At 58.2% G+C, this 10,575-nt stretch overlaps 1 long non-coding RNA gene across 1 annotated transcript; it reads right to left on the bottom strand.

The window, feature by feature from the left end:
* Positions 1-765: 765 nt before the first annotated feature.
* On the bottom strand, positions 766-1,654 carry LOC140897940 (uncharacterized). The gene is made up of 3 exons (XR_012154887.1): positions 1,533-1,654; positions 952-1,142; positions 766-811 (listed from the first exon to the last, which is right to left on the bottom strand). It is a non-coding gene; the product is annotated as an uncharacterized lncRNA (long non-coding RNA).
* Between the last annotated feature and the right edge of the window lie 8,921 nt (positions 1,655-10,575).

Raw genomic sequence — 10,575 nt, 5'->3', positions numbered from 1 at the left:
CTCCCTGCTCTCCCCACCCACTCTCCAATACCAGGCTCTTTCCAGAATGGAAGCAGGTGCGTACCAGAGTTCACTCACCGCTAGATGCTGGCCAGGCCTCGTGTCACCGCTTTCTCGCTGGGCTAGCAACCCCGCTGATACTCACGCTTGCAGTTTGTTGGCTGGGAACTCAGCCCCCCAACCAGGTGACTGGCCTTTACTCCACTTCTTCCTGGGTCGTGCTCCTTCCAAACAAAGTCCAAAAATGTCTTGAACAGAAACAAGGCCTTCCACCCTCGTGGGGAGCTCTTCCTCAGCCTGATTTCGGCTTGGCCTGCCCTTCTTGGGTTTTTATGGTCTTCTGTGTCCCCTTCCTTAGGGACGGTGAGAGAACCCAGTCCTACCCTGGACTCCAGGTTTCGGCCCAAGGCTGTCTACTGAACAGCTCGCTCTGCTTCTGTACTTTTGCTGCTGTTTCCCCTTGTTTCCTCTCAGGTGGGGCTGACTTGGTCATCAACTTGGCCTAGCCCCAGGCTTGGCAGCCACAGGCCAAGTCACCCTGTTAGATACCCTCCTCTTTCAAATCTGGTCTAGCCCGGCTGACAGGTTTGCTGAGGGGATGGTGAAACCCCATTGCTGATCAGAAGGAGGTCAGTCTGTTCTCTAGGAGCTGAAGGTCCATTTGTCCTGCTGCGGGAAGTGGAGCTGGAGAGCGGAGATGTTATGTGAAAGAGACTGCATGATGGAGTTGGAGACTGAGGGATGGGAGCCTCCTCCCAGAAACGCTCCCAGGAGAACAGGTTGGAGTAGGAGTTCTCTGGGGAGCCTCTTCCTAGGAAAAAAACAAGGGTGGCACATTGATGGAGATGTCTCCGTCGCAGGGATGGGGGAAGCTCCCAGCCAGGCTATGCAGCAGGGATCCCATTTCTCCCCCAAGAAACCCATATGCCCAAAGAAGTCAATGGCTCTTACCTCCATGAGGGAGCAGGGTCTTCCCTCTCAGCCTCTTTGAGAACTACCACTGATTGGTTTCCTCGGACAAGGGACCTGTCCCCACTGTTCCCTGAGGTGGCTCAGCTTCTGACTGCAGCCATCTGGGAGGCTGTCACACACCCCAGGGCCTAGAAGTCACGGGGGGAGGAGGCTCCTCTTCATGTCACACTCTGAGAGCCCAGAGAAGGGCCAAAGGAAGAATAAAGAGCAGGAGATGAAGCTAGCCCTGAGCCTCTGTCCCATCCTCACCTCCTCAAATGTGGAGCTTCCTGAGCTTCAGTTGGGCAGACAGTCTGTAGCCCTGACCCAAAGGTACTTCTGCGCCATATGGGGCAGGAAGATCTCTGCCTGGGAGCATGGGGAATGGGCTGGGGGTGAGATGAAGGAAAGAGGGGAGGGGTATGGGTATGAGGGAAAGAGCTCCTGCCCCAGATGAAGGAATTTGGGGGGGCCGAGGGAAGGACCCAGCTCCACAGAGAGGGGAGAGAATTTCTGTGAGTGCCAGGGGCCTCCATTTCTGCTTCCACTAGCCCCGCATTTACAGTGAGACAGAGCAGTACCTGCAGCAGGGAGCGGGACTTGCTGAACAAGGAGGGGAACCTTTCAGAGCATCAGATGAGCCACAGCCCTTGCAGCGCCTCGGGCATCTGGTGCAAGTGCCTGATGATGTGAAGCTGGCCCATGACCTTGGCTGTGACATCCTCGTGCTGCAGGGGAACAAGAACATGTCAGAGACTGAGACACTCCCCAGGAATCAGGGAGGATTAAGGGCACCTGGAATCAGCACCATCATTTCCACCCAGCAGCTGCTCATGTCTGAGTGGTGGATTCACCCTCCCGACCCCCAGGATGGAGGCTTGCTGTCCTCTCTAGTGACCTCCAGTGCCAACCCCCCTCCTTGTCGGGTGAGCTCCTGCCACCTCCCCATCAGTGCCTCTGACAGCTGTTCCACCTCCAACCCACCTGGGGACACCGCTCAAGTTCGGAGAACCCTCTCCTCCACCCCCACCTCCATCCCCACCCAGGTAGGGCAGGGAGGGGGCTGTAGCAGGGTGGCGGGGGGCAGGAGGGTTTCTGGCAGCAGTGAAGTGGGATGGGGAGAGGCTGAGACCTTTCCCCAAGTCACCCCAGTGACAAAAGCTGAAGCCACAGGATGGCAGCCCTGGTGAAGGGGGCAGGTCAGCAGCCCCTGCTGACTGAATCCTCCCAATCGCTCCAGAGCGGGTCCAGCCCTACCAGCAGCAAGACCCGCTTCCCACGCCCATGTGCCTCAGCTCTTCCTGGTCAGTCGCCATCTCCAGTCAGTCCTTGGCCTCCCAGGCTGCCAGGGATGGGAGCAACTCTCGATGGTGGCTCAGGTGACTTGGACACTAGGCCATGGGGAAAATGGGTGCAGCTCTGTGGGGCAGGAAAGGTTCCCAGAGGGCACTTAGGGGACTCTCCTGTCCTTCCCAGGAGTGATAGCAGAGCACCACATCCTAAGAAGAGAAGTCCATGAAGTCCAGAAGTCCCCACTAGGCTCCTTGCTACCTGGCCAGGGAATGGCGATCGGATGGGAATGAGGCCCTGGGCCCCACCCCAAGCTCCTGAGTCGATTGCAGCTGCTTACCGTGACCCCCATCAGTTGCTGGGCTTCCCCCAGGAGGGAGTAGACGAGCACCAGCCCAGCCTGGCTGACACGCAGCAGGGGGTCGTGGATGGCCAGCACTGCTGTCTGCAGAAAGGATCTTTTCTGCCCGTCGCAGAAGAATTTTCCAAAGACCTAGAAGCAAGAGGACACGAGGCTCGAGCAGATTGCCCAGAGCCAGCCTCCAAGTCCTGGCTGTACAATGCCATCACCGTCTAGTGCCCCAAAGGGCAGGGAAGAGAGCTGCTGTGGCCAAGGCAGTTCATTCCCCAGGACTCTTTCAGGGTCCCAGGGCTCAGGGAAGCCCCTTTATGAAAAGGTCGCAGGTGCTTAGGGACCAAAGCCTCCAGTGGCTCTTTCGGGAGGGCAATTTATGGCAGGGGCCAGGATGGGCTGGAAATGGATCTCTAATGTGTGTGAGCAGGCCCACTCTGCTGTGCAGGGCACAGAGACGACAGGGGACCCTGTGTTGCTTCCAGCAGAGAGATCTCCTGCACCTCAGCGGCTAGAGGAGTGTGTGTGTGTTGTGGGGGGCGAGGGGGTTGGAGCTGAGAGCCAAAGGTCTCTTCACCCCAGCTTAGTGATTTCTCTCGTCGCTGGGAATGGCCTCTGCAGCTCCTTGGTTTCTTCAAGGGGAATCCAACCTGCAGCCTGACAAGGACAAGGAGACTCATGGCCCAGTCCCCATCCCAGACACTCCTCGGAGACTTTTCTTCTGCTGCAGCAATTCAGCTTGTGGGAGGAGGGACAAGCTCACACAGTCTCTCTCACGGGGCGTCTGTGGAGCAGCGTTCTGTCGATGCCCTTGTCGATCCAGGAGTCACTCCAAGGCCTCCTCTGTGATGTTGTGGAAATCACCCATTTCACCTTTGACTCCAGTCTGGGGGCACTGTGTTACGGTGTGTTCGAAGGTTTGGATATTCTCTCCACAGTTGTGAGACGGGGGCGGGGGGTGGGGTCGATGTCTTTGATTTTCTACTCGTGCAGTAAGTAGCCGCAACTTGGGTCAGTGACAATGTGTTTCTTTGGAACAGTGGCTGAGGTCCAGATACTCTGCCATTCCCTGGCCAGGTCTGGAGACATGAGGGGGGCGCATGTGGTCCATATTGGCTCTGGAGCTCACTATGTCCCCTACCCAGATCCCAGGTTGGGGCATTCTCCTTCCTGACCGGCAATGGAATTGGGCAAAGCCCACCTCCTTTCTCTGCTTCTACAGGGTGCAGGGAATTAAACAGGGGTCTGATCAAGGAATCGTGACTGACTGACCCAGTGCTCTCCTCTCAGACACTTGGGGATCAGCCAGGGGGACAAGGAGCAGAGAGACACCCAGAGCCATAATCCTATATTAACTCACCCACCCGGGGATCCTCCTTATGCCACGGAGCAATGCAGCCATGTAAGACACTCAAATCACGGCAACTAGCGAGGTTCCAATGTGGGACCTTTAGCACCAGCCTGTCCCACTGGTTGCTGGATGAGGAACTCTGAACTGGAAATAAGGAGTGGGCTCTTCTCCTGTCTCCAGGAGGCATTCACTGCAGGGAACCCAGCCAGCCCCACTCCCCGGGCTGTGTCATGCCCTGGCACAGTGCCCTTACCTCCCCAACTCTGGCTGTATTTTTGTAGCCCAAGAGCCTGCTGTCCTGGTGCCAGTCATAGCACCAGAGATCTTCCGCGTCATGTATGGTCAGGCCTGGAAGAGAGAGAGAGAGAGAGAGACTTTTCTCCTCATTCTGGTTGCAGTTTCTGTGTCCTTCCAATCCCAATGGTGGCTCCACAGTGGAGTGGAGAAGAACAGAGGCAGAGAGAGACTTGTCCTCCAGCTGGGGTCAGTCTGAGAGAAATGGTCTGGGGTCCCATTGTCCACCTGTGGTCACTCTCAGTCCCCTGTTGGGTTCCGTGTCCCAGCTGGGTTCCTTACCCCTCTGTTGGAGCAGCAGTTGGTAGAGCCGGTAAGTCCCCTCCCTGGCCTGCCGGCTGATGTCCTTGTCTGGATCGCTGACAAATAGAGCCAGCTGGGCCACATGGTGCCCCATCCTAGGGAACTCGGCTGAGATCTAATGGAAGGGAGAGGAGAGGGGACTCCATCAGCATTTTCCTGTTAGCTCCCTGTCCTCCCTGGGCCAGAGGGCTCCTTCCCCTTAGCCCCTCTGCAGGAGATGCTGGGGGAGAGGAGCTTGAGATCGACCCTTCATTTGCTCTGCTGCCAAGGGAGCCCGGAGCTGTTTTGGGATGCCAAGCAGGGGTGGAGCATGGGCTCCTTAAAGGCCCAGGGACAACACTGAACCAGGACCAGAAGAACTTGACTCAAGCCGAGCTCAGTCCCTGCTCTGACCCTGCCTTCCCATGAAGAACCCTCCTAAGCCACAGCCCCGGCAGCAGCAGATCCTGCAGCCCGCTGGAGCCAGCCCGCCTCCGCCTGGAGCCAGCAAGCTGGGGTCGGAGGTCACTTACGTCAAACTCAGGGAGGGTGACTGTGTATCTGAGCAGGGCTGTGCTGCTCCTGATGGCCCTGGCTCGCTCCTGGGACACCCTGGACACGACCCAGAAGTTGACATGCTGTGGGGAAAGGAGGCAGGTCAGACTCAATGGCCAGCTGCACCTGCTTTGCAAATGAGCCCCCCACGCCCCCAGCCCCAGGGGCTTGAGACATTCTGTGCAGGGGGGAATATCTGAGGCCTTGATGGCAGAGCTTTAGAAGGGGATTCTTTCCCACAGGACGCAGCTTGTACCTTGCAGGTCACAACTTGTCAGCATCTCTCTAGATTGGGACAATGTTGGGGGTCGGGGCTGGTCCCCTCCTCCCAGAACTCCTGATTCCTGAACAGTTCACCAGAAAGGAGACTGAACCCTCACCCTTCCCTGCTACGCAAATCCTTAGGGGGGTGTAGGGAGTGACTGAGAGCACAATCCCCCCAGGAATATCAGAGCAGATCAGAGGGAAGGGCTGATTCCCTGGGGTCCTCCTGTTTCTCTAGGAAGGAGCATGTGCCTCTTCTCTGAGAACCATCTCCCAAATCTCATGGCGTGTGTGTGTTGGAGGGGTGGGGGAAGGGTGGGATTTCAGACTCTCACTCCCCAAGACAGCCAGGAGCCCTGTGGTTTGTGCTCCGCAGAACCAGGCAGAGCTCTGGCTTGAAGTCCCAGCTCCTTCCTCTGTCCCTCAAGGAGGAAGGACCTGACACTGCATTGCACTGACCTCCCCAACCAAGGACGGCCCACTGGGGACCCAGCTAGGAGGACACAATAGAAAATGGATCTTCCCTTCTCTCCTTACCAGTCCCCCAAAGAGTTCAGGTAAAACGGGGCTCACCTCCAAGATGAAGTGGAGCCTGTCTGTGTCTGGGGACTCTGCCAGCAGATTCCCCAGCATGGCATCCAGGACCTCTGGGATGACTTTATGCAGAGCCTGCAAAGCATGGGTCAGAGTTAGGGAACCTGAGCCTACACCTGCCACAGGATGGGAAGAGGGGTCTCTGGGAAGCACTGGAGAGACTCCCAAACACATCTCCTGGCCTCTCTCCTTCACATCCCACTGCAGGCAATTCACAAGAATTGATGACCCCTGGACCTTTGATCCATGAGTTTAGCAGGTCCCTGCAGAGGGCCTTGTAGGCAGAAGAGTATGAAACAGCCAAGTTGCTATGGATGGAGGCTGGGCTTCTGGGCACAGCACGGCTTATGGAAGAAAGAAAGAAAGAAAGAAAGAAAGAAAGAAAGAAAGAAAGAAAGAAAGAAAGAAATCCCCCAGAGAGGGGTAATCTCTTCCCTGCTGGAGGGAAGGATCCAACCCTGCAGCTTGTTCCATCTCCGCTACCCCACCCCTAAATCTGGAGCTCCAGCGAATCAAGGGAGCAGGACCAAGGAGCACTCTGGAAGAGGAGGAGGATGGAGGAGGAGGAGGTACCTGGATGCCGGTGGTGTCCTTCTCCGAGCCCAGGGTGAAGACGGAGTGAAGGGCAGCTCGCAAGAGGTGGGTCTCTAGGGCTGGCTCCAGGGCAGGTTTCATGGTGCTGGCAAGAGAGAGGAGCTGGTATTAGACTGTGCAGTATGGGGGTGGGACTGTGGCCAACACGGACACCAAGCCACAGGGATAGAGGCACAGGCTGGCGAGAATGGAAACTGAGGCACTGAGCTCGGGAATGACAAGGCCAAGGCTTCCCAGACAGACAGTGGCAGGACAGGAGTAGCTCCTGTTCCCTGGAGCCTGCGGCCGCTCCTGTATCTGAGCCCAGGACTGAGCCCCTCCCCAAGGCTCCTGTCATGTTATGGGAGTGAAAAGAAGAGCCCCGCCAGGAGAGAGTGACCCTCCCCACCCCACCATCTCTGCCAGAGGCACCACTCTTGGGAGGTGACCTGGGCGGGACAGTGACGGTGACTCCCAGCCTTGGGCCTGAGCAGCACTGGGGTGAGGGGAGCCGGCAGGGTGGGGGTGGGGCTGTCTCGGTACCAGAGGTAGCCCACTGCAGCCAGGGAGTGGGCGAGGACGGCGCTGGGTGACGAGTCATCGGGAAGCTCCTCGATGAGCTCCTGTGAGACGCGAAGGAGACAAAGGAGCGTGTGAGATTCAGGCCCGACTGACACCTCCCAGTGGGGATATGACACAGCCAGTGCCCCACATGGCCAGCAGGATCCCCCACCACCTCCCGCTCCCCCGATTCCTTCCTGCCCATCCAACTTGTCCCCCTTCCCGGATTCCTGCCCAGCTCACTCCCAATCCCCTTCTCTCCTCCTCCCTGTCAAAACTGCCCCCATTCAGCCCCATCCCGACGACCGAGCTGGGACCATGGGATTCCTTGTCCCCCACTCTCAGCTGCCATCCAGCCCCACAATTCCCCCCCTGCCCACTACCCACCAATCTCAGAATTTCTCCCAAGTCTTCAGCCCCAGCAATCCCTGCCCTCTGCTGCCCCCTCCAACACCACCCAGCCCCCACCCATTAGCCTGGCCATACCCCTGCCAATCCCATGTCTCTCTCCTCTCGCCAGCTGCCGTATGGCGTGTCTCACTCACCACGATCCTCTTCACCACAGCCGCCTTGCAGCAGCGCGGCTCCAGCGTGTCCTCCCCTCTCTCCCGTGCAGCCAGACATGCGGGGTAGATGGCCTGAAGGAACAGGAGCTGCTGCCCCTCATCCTGGACCCACCAGGAGTGGGGTATAGCGAGAGAGAACCTGTTAGCTAGGGACCTTCCTGCCCCACCCAAACCAGCTCCAGGGCTCAGGCCTCAATGGGGGATTGTGGGGACCCGCCTATTCTCCAAATCCCCCCCCACTCCTACGCAAGCAGGATCAGGAACCGGGACAGTGGCTGTGGGGGGAGACGACCTCGGCTGTTGTGGGACAAACACCCCCATCTTGGGGGTCCCACATCATGCATGTAAAAGGGCCCCATTAGGGTGGTGGATCAGGAAGGACAAGACCTTCGGCAGGGGGTGGGGATGCTGGGAAGGGACAGGGCCATCTTGGTTCCAGCCCAGGTGGGGAACATTTGTACCTTATCTCTGCACTGGAGCTGCTCTCGGATGACCTTGAGAGCAGCTTCATCTTTGGCCACGTCCACCCCTTCCTCCTGCTCCGAATCCAGGGGGGTGCCTGCACCAGGGAGGGAAGGACAGGGGCGTGGTGGGCAGAGCAGGATTCCAGACCCCCCTTCCCAACTCAGGCCCCCAGGGCAGATGGGGCCCCAGACCTCCCTCTCATGGATGCCTTCAGCCCCCAACAGCTGCCGAAGCCCAGAGCTTCCGTGTCCCCGCTGTCCGTGGGGTTCGTGGGGCTCAGGCCAGACACCTGGGCTGGGGCCCCCCCCCCGGATCCCTGGGAGAGCGTCTGGGCCCAGGGTGTTCACATCCCGTCCTCAGCCCTCCCGGAGCCCAGCCTGGCTCCTCACCTGGCACAAAGCAGTGGCCTCCATCGGCCTGGCTGCTGCCAGAGGCCCAGGTGCTGCCGCGGTCCCAGGCTGAGCTGCCGGTGCTGGGACAGGGACCTTCCACCTCCTGGCCGGCGGGGGCTGGAAGGTCCTCAGAGACCGGGCAGGGCGAGGCCTCCTGATGGGAAGGAGGGCTGGGCTCCTGGGGCCGCTGCTGCCCACACAACCAGCCGCAGAGCCACCCTGCCCGGCGCCCCTCCTGGGCTGGGTCCTGTCTGCCAAACCGCAGCCTGGGCCAGCTCCACCGGGGCCTGGTCGGGGCCGCTCCCAGCTCGGCGCCTGCGCCGGGAGCCGGGGTCCTTTTCCAGAAGGCCGGGCACTTCCGCCGTCTGGCCTGGACGGGACCTGCTTCCCCGCCAGCGGGGACGCAGGGCTTGCTCTGCCCCTCGGGAAGGCGGCAGCTGCTTCCCTCAGGCTCTGGAGTCACCTGCAGAGCCTTCCTCCGCAACATCCGCAGGAGCCTGGCCATCCTGGAACCGAGCGGGGAGCAGGGCTGAGTCTGGGCTCAAGGCAGCCTTTCACTCCTGGCCCTTTTCCGGCCCTCCTCCTCCCTGCTCCAACCACAGCCGCCCCCTCTGCCCCCACAGGAGTGCAGGGAGTGCCATCTACACACGGGCAGGAGTTCGTTGCATGATCCGCTCCCAACGTTCCCCCTCGTAATCCCTGCTGCTGCAATATCCAGGAAGTCTCATCCTTTTCCAGCAATGGAGTCAGTCCAAAAGACCATCGGTTACTCTGGACAAGCAGCCCCCTCCTCTTATCCCAGGCCACTCTCCCACCCAGGCTAGAGAAGGAACAGAAGCCAGGAGTCCCGACTTCTCCTGGGAAACCATTCCCCACGTCAAAGTCACAAAGACCTTAGGCACAGGAAGACCAGGGCCCTCCTCGTTCCCCATTGATTTCCATGCTCAGCAGCTCACAGGCTCTGGCCCAGCTCAGAGACTCTCCGCCTGGGGAACAGTGTCCCACAAGGGAAGGGCTGGGAGCCCCATTGCTGGAACCTTTCCAAACACACTGGAGACGGCTCTGGAGAAGCTCCTGCCCGGTCTAAGAGTGAGGGGCTCTTGGGGGCTGTTTGCAAATGAAATCCCCCTTGGGAGATATCCTCTCCCCCTCTTTCTGCCTCTCCCCACAGACAGGGGAAGCCACCGGGGAACCCGAATGCCACTCACTTGCTCTCAGTGATGGTACGATGGATGGCGGATGTTCAGGGTCAGCAGACGTCCCTCACCCTCCTCCTCACTCCCCAAGCCCAAGGCAGGCTGGAGAGGGTGGTGACCTCAGGAGTTACCCTGCCCAGCCAGCAGGCAGGGTGATGACACGAGGGCGATCGACTGGCTGTGAAAACAAGTGTCTGTCTTATTGCCAAGGGAGGGAGAAACTCAGCCAGCAGAAGGGGGGTGCAGAACACGGCCCTAGGGCGGAGGTGACAGCACCTGCAGGATCCTGACATCCCAGCACTTCCAGAGCCCAGGAAATAAGGTGTGAACATTTTCATGGAAACCGTTTTCTGTCAGAAAATCCATTCAGACAAAACCACTTTGTTTCTTGAAATCATAACAAGTAGGATGAAAATTCTTTGCAAAAATATTTGTTTGCAAAACAAGAGCATCTCCTGTTTGTCAAAGCGCATTAAACTGTCTCGTCGTACACAAAGGGGAGACACTATGATCTAGAACATTAGATGAGATGCTTCAGGCTGAGCTAAGTAGTTGCTGCTCTTCACAATTTCAAAATAATAAAATGCAAATGAAATCGAATATTTGGTCATAATCTGCTTTGGCTCAGTGTGATCGGACACCCCCTAGTCTGCACTGCTCCGAGTGACACTCTTCAGTGGATCCCCATCACCCACCCATGGCAAGGTAGATGGGAGAGGATTGTTATTCCTCCTTGACAGAAGGAGAAACGAAGGCTGAGAAAGGTGCAGGGACTTGTCTTTGCTGATGCAGTTGCTCTCAAATGAGCTACAGACCAACAATTGTTCATAGTAATTATTCAGCAAGTATTTCAGAAGAATTGGAATGTTCGAGAGGATCATGAACTGCT

The sequence above is a fragment of the Lepidochelys kempii genome, chromosome 14, assembly GCF_965140265.1.
Source record: "Lepidochelys kempii isolate rLepKem1 chromosome 14, rLepKem1.hap2, whole genome shotgun sequence".
Classification (NCBI taxonomy): domain Eukaryota; kingdom Metazoa; phylum Chordata; order Testudines; family Cheloniidae; genus Lepidochelys; species Lepidochelys kempii.
This window is presented reverse-complemented; position numbering and strand designations above follow the sequence as displayed.